Here is a 17,959-nt window from a genome sequence, read left to right on the forward strand (position 1 = left end):
ATCATTCCACTTCACCTTCACTGCTTGACTTGCCACACGCCACTCACCTTTAGTAAAAATAACCATCCACTTAAGAATAAAAATAATCATCTGCTTACCTAATTAATTGAACATCCAACATATTTAATTGCATATAACTAAACCAAATTCAGTCAAAATAATCATCTACATAAAATTTAAAATAACCATCCGCATACCTACTAAAATGCCATCTTAAATTGACCATTAAAATAGAAGAAGAAGGAGATGAATAAACAAAAGAAGCAACTATTTAATTTTTATTAAAAAAAGAAAAAAATGTATAATTTGACACATGAGTCTTATGTTTTGATGTAACCACAAAATAAAAAAATGAATAAAAGAAAAAAAAAGCTTAAACAGATGAGGAGAAGATGACAACGCAATGGATGAGCGGTGCAGGACCGGGGCCAACCGAAGCAGCTGCTGCCAGCAGGAAAGACGCGCACGAAAGAGGTTGGGCGCTGCAGTTCTGATCGGTGCTGATGAAGGCTTCAGGTCACGTGCCGCAGCGGTGGATGTTGAGAACTACAGCGGCGCAGAGATGAGAGAGGATGGAGAGGGAGAGAGAGAGAGAAAAAGGAAGACCCGTTGGAGGTGTTTGTAACTATTTGAAATCCTTATTTGTTTTGTATTTGGAATTCTTATTTGTTTTGCATTTAAAATTGGAAATAATTTTATAATTAATTAATTTAATTATCATTTAATGTTAATTTCAAAAATACTCCCATTGTACATATTGTACACTAATTACATTGCCTCCTCATACTTTCTCATATAAGAATTAACAAGTACATACTAAAAATAAGTTATTATATATGTGTGTATAATATTAGTACAAAAAATGAATTTTTTTGATAAATTAAAAGAGCATTTTCGACTGCCAATAATTTTGACAACAGAAGCAATAGAAACCGTGGGACTTGAAAAAAAAAAGTATCATAACTTGAGAGTCAAGATTTTTCATGGTCAAAATAAGGTTATGACTGAGAAAAATGAGAAAGTAAGATCGTGGGTAAAGATTCTCCATGACAAGACTATCTTCATAGTCTATAAATATGAGAAACTCAAAAGAATTTTGGGACTTCAATAAAAAATACTAGATCATCGTACCAAAACTTTGCCAAAATTCCTAGTCTCTGTGGCACAATAAAAGCCAATAGAGTGTAAGTGTAGCATGTGAGTGTTTGAAATTCACTTTTATTTTCTTTTATTTGTTTCTTTTCATTTATTTGTTTTCTTTTCATTTATTTGCTTTACGCATTTTATTTGTACTTCTTTTATTCGAGCATTTTATTTTCTTTCAATTTTGATTTGTACGCTTTCATTTATTTAAAATTTTATTTATTTTACATTTTTCATTTATTTGCTATCAATATTTTATTGTTATTTTACTTTCTTTTAATTCCAACTTACGCTTTTATTTATTTAAAGCTTTCATTTGTTTTATTTTTTTTATTGCAATTCTTTGTTATTTAATTTGCCACAATTCAAACATTTACATTTTTTTTTGTATTTCGACACAAATATTAAATAATTCCTGGATTGAGTCCATTTTTTTCAAAGAAATTATATCTGCTCTCGAAACTTAGATTTTGATACAAACGTGATTCGATAATCTGTCGAAATTCCTAAAAATCAAGTGAAACAAATATATTATTTAATTTATTTTTAATATATATTTTATATTTAGACATATATTTTATATTGATAATTAATTTAATAGCTGAGTTATATATATATACTAGCGTGATAACCCGTGCAATGCACGGGCTTCATGTAATCTAAAGTCTTTTAAAAGAAAAAATACTAAGAATATAACTAAAATATATTCTATAAAGATAGATATATTGTATTAAATTTGGATAATAACAAAATTATCACTATATTAAAATAAAACAATAGAATACAACAATTACTCAATATGTCAATGAACAGTATAACATGTTTTGTAAGATAATAAAATATAATAAAAATTATTAGACACTACAAAAACAAAAAAAAAAGTCCAACAGAAATGTAGTTTTCTATTATGCATAATCTTAACAACATAGATTGTCAAGATACCTATTCATAGCAAAACAAAATATTTACAATATATATAAATTTGTTCATTAATCAAAAAACAAAACATGTCCAAAACAATTTAACATATAGTTCAAAATATCTATCAAACAGAGTTATACATAGGAGGCCTAACATCGCTGAATCGACAACTCTATCTGGCGGTTAGGTATCGAGTCGAGTTTCAAGGTAATGTTGTCGCCCTCCTTTAAATTGTATACTCTACAATATTCATTCCACCCGATCCCAAACTTCCATTCTCCATCTCTTCCTCCACTTTTTAGTAAATGGAAAAAGAACACATTCTTCTCTACATTGGAACGTGGACCAGTGATCGTCCAAATCGAACCATCTCCAGATAGTTTAAGATACGCAGCAAATTTCGAAGCCAAATACTGCAATGAATAATTCATAGTTAAGGTAAACATAATATTTTCATACACAATGAATAACAAATTTAGGAAGAATATTTAATAAGCTTGCAAGAAAAAAAAAGAAATCACTCTTTTGAGATCAACTTACCAGTCTAGATTGACCCAGATCCGAAGTTGTGATGGTCTTTTCATAATAAATCTCTGGAGTATATCTAGTTCATGATAATTTAAACATGTTAGTCACCACATTAAAAAATACCGATCTATACCATGATATTAAAATCCAAAACACAAGGAAAAAGTTACATTTAGCATTACCTATGATCAGACAATTCATTTGTCTCGTTAGTTTGTTCGTTGCCCTCCATTGATAAAGTGCTTCCACCAGACAAATCTATCGGATTATGCGGATTATCCCCTACCAGTGTCCCATCTTGATCATTGTTTTCATCACCGTCTGATGAAAACTCATCATCAGATGATTCAGACCCAGATAGAACCATCACATCAGGTGATGAGTCCTCATCAATCCTGATATACTTTATGTGAAACACTCTTGATACATTATCAAGTGTCTCTAGGTCCATTAGCTCAGGTACATATGAGTGAGAGGATCAAAAAACACCATGATATAACAATCATTTAGGATGTTAATTAATATTATATTTAATAAAAAAACACCACACTAATTTGATTATTAATACAAAAAAAAAGAAAAAAATAACTAAATAGTTCATATTTATTTACAGCAACTATTATATCATATAATAAAAATTATATAGATTAATTAACAAATTCACATACTATACATATTTTAAGTTTTAAGGCACATGGCATAAATTATTACTTGCAGATAACCCGTGCAATTGCACGAACTAATTAAGACTTTGTCTCTTAATAGATGTTAGCAACTTCTCTTTGATAATTTTGTACTAACTTCATTTTCTAATAGATATTAAAAACTTATCTTTAATAATTTTATACTAACCAAAATAGAATTATGTGGTATTTATCATGCACTTATAAAAAAAAGTTATAAAGTTTACAATAATTATAATCAAATTTTTTATTATTACAGATGAAAAATTTAACTTATCATTGTAGTATTTGATTTGATTCTCATAACACAGTGTTCATTCTTCAGTAACTAAAGACCACAAAAAAGAATCGAAACAAAAGATTCTAATTAATCTTTTCATAAGTAGAATAAAATTTCAAGCCAAAACTATTTATAGCTAAAAATCAATAAAACAAAAGGTAATAATACAAAAAAATATAAAAAAATAAAATCACAAACAGAACAAAATTATAACCCAAATCTATCCGTGTTTTAAAAAAAAAACACATGAACATCATGTTCAGAATATTTTACAAAATACAATCATAAACTTTCATTATGATTTTTTACATTTGAGGTAACTTTTTCTAAATATGAAAAACCTTCTATTTAAATTTCTATTTCAGTTCAAAATGAAAACAAAATCAAATAAACTCAATATGATCCCAGAAAGTAAATTTCTAAATACAAACATCGAAAATAAACATTTTTTGCAAAGAAATATATTATTTATGCATATGATAAATCAGCACTCAGCCTGTCAATAAAATTATAGTTTTATGTAATTTAATACACATCCAAAAAAATTATAAAAAAACACAATTGATAAATAAATGTAACCATATACTAATAGATTGCAATTAAAATAACAGTAATTTACAACACATAATTTTATATGGAAGAAGAAAAATAAAAAAAGGCAAAAAAGCTAAATTTGACTGTGAATTTCTTTTCGTGCAGAAAATTCAGATAAAGATAAATACCAAAAATGTTTATGATACCATAATCCAAATTTAAAAAAATTATATATGGAGAGCAAGATTTATCAAATATATTATCAAATAAATAAATTAATATAAGAGAAAAAAATTAGTGAAAGCAAAGTTGAAGAGTATTTACAACAAACTCTAGTACAACATTAGTTTTTGAGAATTCAATGTGAAAAAAAAATTATATGTAAATAAAAACTGAGATCTCTACCAAAACTCTAAAACCATGAAGCTCAAGAACCAATCAAAACCAAAGCTTTTATAATCATAATAATAAAAAAAAACTGAAACCTTTGCTTTTGATAGTAACCTCATGGTCCTTGAAAGTCTTTTTTTAACCATTGGCAGAGCAAATATACCCAAAATAGTCACATTTTATTTTTTCTCAAAACTTATAGTGAACCAAAAATTGCTTTGAGAATCCAAATACTGCTAATAGTAGTAAAAACTTATACCAAAGAGAATTTGGTAGAAATAAAAAATTAAATTTAAGAGAATTGCAAAAGTGGGAGGAAAGAATAAAAATAAATAAATAAATAAAAGTGAGACAAAATATAATGTAAAAATTTTAAAGTATCAATAGAAGAACATTTACAATTCACAAGATCAGATCACTATGGAAAAAGAAATTACACCAAGATATTAAGAAAAAAATTTTAACCCTATATAAAAGAGATCATTTTCTCATAATAGTGTTTATTTAACTCATTTTGTACACTCTAATGAACTTCCTTATTCTTGAATTGATTCTGAATTTTTCATTGAACAAAAGAAAAATATCAGAAAAAAAAATTGTTGGCAATAAATGATTAACGTAAGGGGTTATTAATTAAAAATCATCAGATACATGTAGAAAAGATGTAGTACTTTTGACACTACTCATTCTCTTCAACTAATTGAACTTCCAAATTTCTAAAAAATTCTAGAATTAAGGTTATCCTAAGAATTAAAATTAAAATCTAACTAATACAAATATTAAAACAAACTTTATAAGACAATGAGTTAGAAAAAGGTGAGATGACCATAACTCAACCAAGGGATACTTTCTCTATTTATATACACATCTTAATTGAGAAATTTGAATTTTGAGATAGATAGCTTATTTTGTTTGGGAAGGAAAAGAAAAAAAAAACAATCTCTGAAAATTTGAAATTGCACATTCAGCGCACATATCAATGAACACAATATAAGAAATATACATACAACCTCTTTAGAGTGGCCAATAAACAGTGAAAATGACAAATAACAACAGTAGGTAATTGATAGTGATCAGTGAATATTAATAGGATATAATATATTTAATTAATTTTTAGACCCACAAAAAGTAACAAAAATATATTCACAGCAATTAAAATAACTTTCAGACTATATATTACAAAATAGTAGATTTAAGTCCGAATACCATAAAGATTAAAAAAAACATAACTATAGAGAGAAAAAAGATAGCCTCTTTGATTTTATTTTGAAAACTGTTAATGGTGAAAAGAACTCTAAACTTTTGAAAACAGTCTTTGTGCCATTGAAATTTACAATTTAGCTTCCATATTTTAGCTTCAAAACGTGGATAAATGTCGGTAAAAATGTGCAATTCAGTTGACTATACAAAAGAATATAAATTAGAAAAAAGAATAGACCAAAGCTTATAATCAAACAAATAAAGAAGTGCTTACCTAATACATACCATATCCTTTATTTAGACTTGGGATTAGATTCTAGATGTATAGTTCTATTTTCAATCTGTCTCTTTCTTCTTTCAATACTTTAGTTGCCTCCAATTTTTTCACTACCACAACATTCTTTTTTCTAATTCGGAGTTCTCTCATGTAGGGATCTAATCTTTCTATCATAACAGCAAGAAAAAGGACAACACCTGAAAATTATATTGCCAATGAAACATAAACCTTGTGAAATTCAGAACATTAAGTGTTTAAATTCAGCATAATTATGATAGTAATGTCTTGTGATGCCTATTGTGGAGCAACAATTTGGTGGAATTGTTATCCCAGATACTATAGTCACTTACCTTCTTTGCTTCATCCCGAAGAAAAAGTAAAATCCTTTTAGTTAAACTATTAATTTTATAATGAAAAATAATTAGATTCAATTATGAAAAAAAAACAACTCTTAAATTTTCAAAACAGAAAAGATGAAACAAAATTTATTCATCAACTGAATTAAAATTGAGGAAAGGAGAAAGAAAACACCGCACCAAAGGAGGGTGGAGAAGGAATGACCCAATCACCGGGAGAGAGAGGTGACGGCGGTGCTGATGGAGTAAACCTTCCCGACGCCTTCGTAGCCACCAACTGTGGGCGTTCTGGCCTTCCGGGACACACGCCTTCTATTCTGTTAGTCATAAGGGTTTATGGTAGCTATACATGCCTTGTATTCTGTTAGTCGTAAGAGTTTATGGTGGCACATAGCATCTTCACGCACACATCATTCTCTTTCACTTTGACACTTGGAAACCCAACCAGCTTCGTCACTGCGTCGGGTTGCCTGTACTCCCTGTGATTGCCTCTGACAATGGGGACATCAAGCAACTGAATGCAAGGCGAATGTACGAACTGGCTCGAAATTGAGATCTAGTGTTTTCTTAAAGTAACTTCAGCGAGAGGTTGAAGATGAAGCGTTGGGACAGTGAGGTTTGCATCAATGGTTGCGAAATTGGATGAAGGGGGTGACTGAGTTTTTGAGAAAAATTTAAAGAAAGGGGAAGAAAGGAAGGAAAAGGGAGATAGGAGGAGAATGGGCATCAAGTAACTCACCTACTTCCTTTGACTTCAACAACAACTTTTCTGACAATGTTAGGAGAAAGAAGGGTCGCAAACCTACGAAGCTGATTAATTAAACCCTATCAATCTGAATTCGTACTGCGTACTGGAGTAACAACTGATAATGAATAACTTTTTCATTCAAAGTAGAACAGTGCTCCTACCACCGAAACTATGTTCCCATGTGACAAATATGCCTTAAAAACAAAAATTGATAAAACCCAAGTATCTAGGATTCGAAGAAATCATCATCGCTAACACCAAATCCCTAAAATGGGCCACATGTGGGAGGAAATCCAGAGAATTGTCACCTTCGTGGCCGAATCAGCATTGAACAAGTGTGCCGTCAAAAGAAAATTTCATAACCCGAAAAAAATTCCACCTCGGATCTGAACCAGCGTGGAATGCAGGGAGGATTCCACATCGGAGATGAATCAATGGGGATTCTATTGTTTACAGATAAGCAAGTAGTAGTATTTACCTACCTTAACTTTCTCAAAAAACTTCTCCCAAGCCATAAGCTGCTTTACAATGGAAGAACGGGTGAGTTAAAAAAAAATTTTAAATAGCATCAAAGTAAAATTCAAGCGGTGTACATATATATTTATATATAAAATTCACGACGGTGCTTATTATACAAATAAAATCCGGTTAGTAAGTTAAAACACACAATTTTAATTAGAAGGAAAAAAAGAGCAAAAACCTAAATCAGACTAAATTCCTTTCGGTCCAAAAAATCAGAAAAAAAATGTTCATGATACTTATAAAATCAACATGGATCTTATATGTTAAATAACAATTCCCAATATTTACCACCATAGAAATAGAAAAGAAAAGAAATAAATCATTCAATCATGAAATAAACAAAAAAGAGTAAGTCCCACAAAAAATAACAAAGAAATAATCATAAATATACAAAAGATATCAAATAAAAGCTGACATATTAGTCCTCCCTTTTATATACATGAATTTTGTACAAAATGACTAATTTGTGATTTTAAAATACTGAAAGACAGTTTATTCTTTCTTAGTTTTTAAACGTTAGTATTTTTTTTAATTAAAAGAAGGCCTGTAATTATTAACAGTTTTAGATTTTTTCATCACCGAGTTTCTAAAATGCAGAGATATTAGTTTTAGTTAAAATTCTTAGGGTGGTTATAAGTGAAAACTGAAAATAATTAGAATTTGAAGTAAGACTAATTGATGGACTTAGACTCAACCAAAACTGAACCAACATGTGACTTTTCAAGGAGCTGAAACACTACCACTTCATCTATCATGTTGAGCAATTCCAGACAAAAATAATTTCTCAATTCTTCCATTAGCATCGATTTCAAGCCACTATATGATACTTTCTTGTCATCTTGAATCAAGAAACGTATGGAGCTATGACACCCCTTAGAAATGGCACTAGACCCTATATTTGAAGTCATCAACACCAATACATTTTTAAATGAAATTCCGACCCTGTCGGATCCAAAACAATAAATATAAAAATGAGGACACCAGTAGCTTGTTTACTTGGAGAAGATGCAGGAAACAAAGAAATGGGAGATTCATGTAAAAATATTTAGTAAATTAAGGTTCGTAGTAACATTCACAAACCTGAGAATCTGTAAGCTGGCGATCCTATCAACTTGCTCATTGTATGTCACTCCATTTATTCACTCATGTCTAACCGAATTATAGCTGCCTCCTGAAAATATAATCAAACAATTTCAAGTGATGAAATAGTAACCACAAGTTCACAAAATAATAGTTGCAGACCAATGAAAAATAATAATAAAGATGCATAGTATCAGGAAAAAATGAAATTAAAAGCTCTCCTGCGATAAATAACATTTTAGATAAAATAAATCATTCACATAAAATCAGGAAAAAATAAATAAAGAAATAACCAAGACGAAAAACAAAACAAAATAACATTAAATAGAAAAGAAACCCAGCAAAACAAATGTCTCAATGAAACCAAACTTTTTTAAGCAGCACGTAAGAAAGGATTAGAAGTAAATATGTACTTTCACTTATCATCAAAAAATAAATATTATAAACCACATAAAAGAGAACAAATTTAACATAATTTATATAAAACAATCATCTCAATAGAAAAAATTTAACTTATCATCATAGTATTTGATTTGATTCTCATAACACAGTGTTCATTCTTTAGCAATCAAAGGCCACAAAAAATAATCGAAACAAAAGGTTCCAATTAATCTTTTCACAAGTAGAACAAAATTTCAAGCCAAAACTATTTATAGCTAAAAATCAATAAAACAAAAGGTAATAATACAAACAAAAATCTAAAAAAAAATCACAAACAGAACAAAATTCCAACCCAAATCTATCCGTGTTTTAAAAAAAACCACATGAACATCATGCTCAGGATATTCTACAAAATACAATCATGAACTTCCATTATGATTTTTCACATTTCAGGTAGCTTTTTCTAAATATGAAAAACCTTCTATTCAAATTTCTATTTCAGTTCAAAACGAAAACAAAATCAAATAAACTCAATATGACCCTAGAAAATAAATTTCTAAATACAAACATAAAAAATAAATATTTTCTGCAAGAAAATATATTTTTTATGTATATAATAAATTAGCACTTCAACAAAATTATAATTTTATGTAATTCAATACACATCTAAAAAATCCTAAAAAATCATAATTGATAAATAAATGTAACCATATACTAATAGATTACAATTAAAATAACAGTAATTTACGACACATAATTTTATATAGAATGAGAAAAATAAAAAAGGCAAAAAAACTAAATTTAATTGTCAATTTCTTTTCGTGCAAAAAATTCAGATAAAGATAAATACCAAAAATGTTTATGATACCATAATCCAAATTTTTTTAAAAAAATTATATATGGAGAGCAAGATTTATCCAATACATTATCAAATAAATAAATTAATATAACAGAAAGAAATTACTGAAACCAAAGTTAAAGAGTATTTACAACAAATTCTAGTACAACATTAGTTTTTGAGAATTCAATATGATAAAGAAAAAAATTATATGTAAATAAAAACTGAGATCTCTGCCAAAACTCTAAAAACATGAAGTTTAAGAACCAATCAAAACCAAAGCTTTTATAATCATAATAATAATAATAAAAAAAACTAAGACCTTTGCTTTTGATAGCAACCTCATGGTCCTTGAAAGTCTTTTTTTAATCATTGGCAGAGTAAATATACCCAAAATAGTCACATTTTACTTTTTTCTAAAACTTATGGTGAACCAAAAATTGCTTTGAGAATTCAAATGCTGCTAATAGTAGTAAAAACTTATACCAAACAGAATTTGGTAGAAATAAAAAATAAAATTTAAGAGAATTGCAAAAGTAAGAGGGAAGAATAAAAATAAATAAATAAATAAAAGTGAGGCAAAGTATGATGTAAAAATTTTAAAGTATCAATAGAAGAACACTTACAATTCACAAGATCAGATCAATATGAAAAAAAAAAATTACACCAAGATATTAAGAAAAAAAATTTTAACCCTATAAAAAAGATAATTTTCTCATAATAGTGTTTATTTAACTCATTTTGTGCACTCTAATAAACTTCCTTATTCTTGAATTGATTCTGAATTTTTCATTGAATAAGCTAAAAGTAGTAATTAAATAAGTTTAAAGACAAAAATACTATATTAATCTCATTGGTTTCAAAAGAATCCTAAAAAATATTAGTATAATACTAAATTACATTAATTAAGTCATTATCATAAACTAACTAATGATAACAATGTAAAATGAGAAAATGACTAAACAAACTAATCTATATTTTAAGTTACTCTCTTTATCTAACTAACGTAAAACCTAAAGCATTACAGAATCTTGCTTCAGAAATAACCAAATACAATCTATTTTCTCTTCTTGCGCTTAACAAAAAGGATCCAATCTAAAAAAAAATCAAACTCATTTAGCCTTAGATTCGTTTGTAATGGATAAGTGTTCCAACAAAACATAAATGTCATAAAAAAATCTAAGTAATATTGCAAACATATTCAGCTTTAATTCATTAATAATCTTTAATCATGAAAATCTTCATTAAGTGTTTCAGAGAACATCTTTAATGAAAAATAAAAGAAAAGAACAAAGCTAGGTAAGGGAACACATGAAAAAAAATCAAACAAAAACATAACATGGGATTTCACTTGTTTTCTTTATATGTTGTGATACTTGTTGTCAAGCTTGGTTAATTAAGCGTGCTTGCCATGGCCATGTATGAACTTTGCAGCTTCCTCTGTGTATACATGAGTTCATTGTCCAACCTGTTAATAGTGGCTATGCTTGTCAAGAATAGATATTTGAGAGAGACAAAAGTTACAAACTTATAATTTGATTTCACTTACGAATTGCGAACAACTTTGCCCAATGTTGAGGCTGATGAGAATGTTTTGCCATTCAAATATCTATTTTCCCCCTTAATCCTTTGTCTCATTCTCAGGTATATCTCTTCTGCATTCAGCTCTAATGAAAAATCTGAAGCCTGTTATATTCCAAGAGCAAAAGAATGATTAAGATATGATGAGGTCCATTTCCTATTGTGAGATAACATACAAAACAATTTCTTGAAAATTATGATAAAGTAATAAGCTTTACCATGACCCATCCCCAGATATCAGCATAGGATGGAACATCTGCAAAAGTGGTCAACTTTTTAATTTGGGAACTATTAAATCAAAATAGCATTACATAAAGAAGAGTAAAAGATTACTTACACTTAAAAACCTGTCTCAATGTGTTGTAGATAAATGAAAAGACCTCAGTGTGGCTGAATATTCTAGCAGGTCCTGCCTGAACAATATATAAATGTCACTTTAATTTTGCTTCCTCTAATAAATGTTTGATTCATGTTATGGACATTCATCTTATAGTACCTATGTCACAAATATGCCACCCTCCTTCAGTCTTGGTTTGACAGTGAACTCAGAGAAGGATTTTGTGTAAAGTTTATAATAAGGGCCTCCATAGTTTCCAACTATCACATCATACCTCTCTTCTCCAGCTTCTAGCTCAGCCCTTTAATTCACCATGACACATTCTGTTAGAATTTATTCATTCCTAGCTAATAGAAACTTGTTATATATGACCAAGGTCAATAGGCCATTATGCTGATGATCAATCATCCAAGAAGCACAAGAGTTTATTATTTGATTATTATCAGACCTGGCATCATTGATGATGACCTCAAGTCTTAGATCATAGAATGTTTTCCATTAGCTACTAAGTATGATTTGCAAAAGTCCACCACCTCCTGATGTGATAAAACCAAGCATCAATGAAAACAGAATTAGTTAATAATTTGGCTCCATCATCATGTATAATAATTATCTGTTAACTTAGTACTTAGGAGGTTTTAATTTAATTTACCTCATCAATGTCACAGATTATAACTTGGTCAATGGTGTTATGCCTCAGCAGTTCCTTTGTAGTGGATCCTTCTCCTCCCCCCATAATAAAAACATTCTTTGGGCTGAATGAACAAAAGTTCAATGTAAATCACATGGGATTGGGGATGAAATTAGATTCCTAAAGAATATAGAGGAGGGAGTTACTTAGGATGGTGAAGGACTGGTGGATGAACAACACAATCATGGTAGATAAATTCATCTGTTTCAGCACTCTGATCCTTCCCATCAATTACCAATGCCTGCAACAACCACATAAATTTAGTTTCCTCTTCATAAAGGTTTATCTAATTCTTTTATATAATGATCCAAGAGGCTCAACTTTCCAAAGGTCTTTGTGTCCAACAGTGTAATATCTTACTATTGGCTAGCTCCTGTATGCAATATACTACACACAAAGATAGAAAAAGAAAGTAATCTTATAATAGTGTCTTTGAAACAAATTAATAAGATATTTGATATAGTGCTAAAGTTTGCAATAGAAAAGCCTTGTCTTTGTTTTCATTATGCATTCTCTCATTTCCCTATTATGGAGACAGCTGAAAAAGAGCTTATGACTTTGTAGGATCACTTCTATTTTTTTCTAACATGAGAAGTAGTTGCAATCACCAAATTGTTGGTGATATTCTTGCTTCTTTTTACCCAGAGATAAAAGGTATCAAGGTAATAATGAGAAAAACAGTGGGAAGCAAAATTTTATTTGATTCTGAGCAGTTAAGGAAACTAAATTGTAATGTGGTTTCTCTAAACAGCATACATGATAATTTTGGTTGCCTAATTAAGAATTTGGAAGAAGAGTAATTAAAAAGATGTACCTATTAAGAGCAAAACACCATCTTAAGTTGTCTTCAATCTCTTCTTCATACCAACAGCTCTTCCTATAACCATTCAGAGAATGGCTCTGCTCATTCGAGAGAACTATCTAACCCATATCTTCCAAAGCTTTGACAATTTAAAGAGAGTTAGAGTGGAGAAGTGGAGTCAAGAGAATGGAGAATGGGAGAGAATATATAGACCTCATGTTACCAGCCCATGTGACTATCTATTTAAAAAAACATAAAATTGATTATAAGCTATACATCTTATTCAATATTATGAATCAATACTTGGAATGAGTTGAAGTCCACCAGAACTCAAGTGAATTGCATACATCTTACTCAACCCACACCAGCCCATCAAATATGAAGCCTAAGAAAATTCATATAAATATAAACTCCATTTTTCAATTAATAGATACTAAAAAACAAATATTATTATTCTACAGTAGACACAAAATCTTTAGAGTAATAAGCTAAGTTTTAAGAAGCCAATTTGCAAATAAAGCAGAATGTTTTCTCTAGAAAATTCACTTACGAATTTGATCTAAATGGAAGAGAAAAAATGAGATAGAATGACTTCATGAAATAACCCGCAAACAAGAATTCATGAAATGCTTATCATAGAAAAGAGTGTATAGTAAAGATTCTTTTGGCTAATTCAAGGGAAACAATTGCAACCATAAACTCATCTCACTGCATTTATATATTCTCAATTCTAGAATATAAGAGAAACTTGTCACTGATTCCCATATTTTCCCTTTCGGTATTTTATAAATATTTGGAAAAAAGAATATGCACTTTTCTTTCTACAGAAAGCCTCACCCTCGCAATCGATCTCTCAGTTCATCATTAAAGATTTTTGTCCCTGCATAACCAAAAAATATGAACTTCTTTTGGTGGTAGGAATCCCTGAAAATAAATTCACTAAGTATAAGAAACAAATCCTTCAATAAAAGGTAAAAAACTATTAGAAAATATTCCATCTACAAAAAGAACAAATTACGAATAAATAGTATGGTGATCTTCTTCATCAATTTTCTTTTTTAGTTTCACCTCAATTCTATGTAACATGCCAATTAGACATGATCCAAAAATTCTGATATATTGCTCTATAAATGGAAGGCACCAACCTGCCGATACAAGTAGAAAAGTGCCGAAAATGTTTTCTTCTTAGTCAGATCACCAGAAGCACTAAGCACAACAAAGGAGAGTGAGCCAGTTTCAGATACATTTGAAGACTCTCTTGCCAAGGGATACTCAGTTTTAAAGCTAGATCTTCTTTCGATGTGCCATTTGTTCATTCCCATCCTCTAGAGGTACTTGAACTATTCTGCAATCCAAATTGGGAGTGATCTATTTATCATGTATCAAATCATAAGAAGAACTTAGAAAATATACTAACATAGCTTTAATTAATGTTAATGATGAATTTCTACAAACTAATAAGCATAAAATTGATTCTCAAAACACAGAATTAACTAATAATCAAAAGAAAAAAAGCATCAATCCAAAAGGCAACAAACCAACAAATCAAGCTATCCAAATTCAAATACAGTGCCTTTTTGATTTTGGAATAGTTCCAACCCGAATCTCAGTCAATCACATACCATAGTAAATGAAAACACCCCCTTAACTACCAAATTTATCAAGATTGACCCAGATAAAAATAAAATAATACCTCCAAACTTTTATCAATCATGTAGAAGAGTTCAGCTGAAACTCCAAGAGAGCTGAAAAACAAAGTAAAAACTACACCCAAAAAAAGATAAATTTGAGACCAACCCACACTAATTCAAAATCAATTAATCACTTTATTTTCTCATCGATAATTTTCTTTTCAACTTGACACAGAAATAAACATAAGAAATGGTATTACATAACAGAACCAAAATATATATAGTAATAATCTTTCTCAATATCTGATTTAATTATAAAGTAAATCCCAAGAGCTGAGAAGATACACAAACAGAAAAATACCAACTATTTGCAAAAATCACGAAATAGCACATATACCAACTAAACCTAAATTTCCAATAGCTTAAAATTCAGATCAGATCGTTATTTTAGCAATTTTTAGATCTTAAATCTGGAAAAATTCATGACCAGGAAATTATGATAATCATAAGCTCAAGACTCCCAGAAAATGACTTCAACCCACTGTTCTCTATTATCATCTTCAGCACCACCACTTATGCTCAAAAGAACAAAACAAATGTCAAAAGGGGCGAAAAATCATAATTTAAAGACAAATTAGGATAGGATCGCAAGGAAATCGAAATAGAAGGAAAACCAAGATCAAAATCACAGTGAACAAATATATATTTAGCCTAAATGGAGAAATATTCCTAAAAAAACCAGAATATTTGGATTAATACGGTGATTAAGTATGTTACGCAGTAAAATGGCTCTTGGTATACATATTTGGATTAGAAAAAATTAAAAGAAAAAAGCAAAAGAAAGAGTATAAAAATTTCTCCCATGTCACTTCCACGTTGGATCCTCCTCCCTCCAAACAAAAAAGGAATATTATAGATCGGGTGGGAAAATAATAGAAAGAAGAATGTGATTCACAGGAACATTGATCATCCTTTAATAGAAACAAGTGTGATTCAAACTAACACTATCTAAAATTAAAATCAATATTTTTTTTAGCTTGCCTCTCAACAGGACCTTTAATTGGGTATTGAGGGAATTTTATGAAGAAACACTTCCATTGTTCCATTAAAACAACAAAACAGAACAGAAATTTAAATGAGCTAGGGTTTCTACCAGGAAAAGCTAATAAAGAAAAGGCAAACATAAACATAACAATATCTCCTATAGCAGTGGAAGCGGACCCTCCATGTTAAAAAATAGCAAGAACAAATAAACAAACATCAGCAAGTACAAAAAAATCAGACTAAAAACTCATCAGAGCCAACAACAAATAGTCATAACAAAAAATCAGCCAGTAAAAAATAACCAAATGAAAAAAGAAATAAGATCCGTAATTAATTTACCTGAGACTCCATTTATCTAGTTGCAGACACAGAGTGCAGGAAAGGGCATCACCGTGGTGGCAGTGGAGGCTCTTTCTCGACCACGTTCTCATCCTGCTGCCATCACAACACAACATTCAAAACCAAAACCAAAACAAGAAAAACAAAAGAACCATATTCCATAATTTTCCAAAACTAAACAACAAAGTTGAGAAAATATACACTTTGCTCCGAAAGCAAGGTAATCTGGGCAAACACCTCATCCGTGTCGGGATCTGCCTGAAACATAACATGACATTCCTCGTAAGCTTCAAAAAGCACATGAATTCTTTTTTATTTATTTTTCTTTCCAATGACCAAAAAATTAGCATAGCATATAACATGGATCAAGGAACACTACCTTGAGCTGCACGTTGATGACCCGACAAATGATCTTGGAAGGAAGATGGTACACATGCATGTCTTGCTCAGCCACCTGATTTGTTGACACCGCCTCCACCTAATAATATCATATGCCACGAAAGTCAGACATACACCCCCTCATAAGTTAACAAAACCCCAAAAACACAAACTTTAAAGAAATCCCAAAACCCAAACAAAATTTCTTTTATTTCTTATAAAAAAAAGAAATCGAAGCCATCTAGCTCAAATTGAAGAAAAATGAAGTGAAATCGTTGCAAATTTTGACCAAATCTGAGCTCAAGCTCCACTAGAAAATTTTGTAACATTTTTTTGGGATTTTTTCAAAACCATAGCAAAGCATAGATGGAAGCAAATCCCAACAGTCAAGAAGATTCACAAACAGAAAAATACCAACTCTTTGCAAAAATCACGAAATAAGACACAGACCAAGTAAACCTAAATATCCAACAGCTTTAAATTCAGATCAAATCGTTATTTTCGCAATTTTCAGATCTCAGATCTGGAAAAAATCCAAATGACCAGGAAATTATGATAATCATAAGCTCGAGACTCCCAGAAAATAATATCAAATGGAAATGGAGGAGGCATCGCAGAAAAAAAAAACATTACAGACTTTATGAAATAAAGTAAGTTATAAACAGAGATGTGGAATAAATACAGCTTTGGAGAAAATAAAAGACAGAAAAATGCTTGCATTGAGTGTGGTTCCCTAACCATCCTTTTATAGAAAAACTCATGGCACAATAGTCACCTTTTTGAATTCAAATTGAACATGGAAACTGAGGGAAAAAGAAACTCTTAGTCCATATGCATCTCTATTCCATGGCCTAGGCAGAACTAATCACATCAGGAAAATCTAACCCAAAAAAAAACGAAAAAAAAAACATTCAAAGTTTGAAGAATTCATGAAATAGGGCCCAAAACGAAGATAGCACACAATACCATGTACAGTGCACCTACATATCATTAGATCATAGGGATGACAGGCATTAACTACCCCAATTACTCATCCTACTCATAGCAATGAGAGTTGGTAAATGTATTAGGTAAGCATAGCTTCAAAATAGCAACTGAATATGAATAAAATTCTAGCACACATCAATCAAATTCTATCAATCACATCACAACTCATGAAATATATTAGGTAGAAACCCTATACCTTGATAATGATTCATACATTTCAATGAAGAATGTATGGCAGAACATAAATATGTCTGCAGAAAAAGAATATATTTTTATCGAAATAATTTT

The 17,959-nt window shown here is 29.9% G+C and overlaps 1 pseudogene; it reads right to left on the bottom strand.

The window, feature by feature from the left end:
• Positions 1–11,213: 11,213 nt before the first annotated feature.
• LOC130980782 (thermospermine synthase ACAULIS5-like) lies at positions 11,214–14,614 on the bottom strand (annotated as a pseudogene).
• Between the last annotated feature and the right edge of the window lie 3,345 nt (positions 14,615–17,959).

Source organism: Arachis stenosperma, chromosome 5 (genome assembly GCF_014773155.1).
Source record: "Arachis stenosperma cultivar V10309 chromosome 5, arast.V10309.gnm1.PFL2, whole genome shotgun sequence".
Classification (NCBI taxonomy): domain Eukaryota; kingdom Viridiplantae; phylum Streptophyta; class Magnoliopsida; order Fabales; family Fabaceae; genus Arachis; species Arachis stenosperma.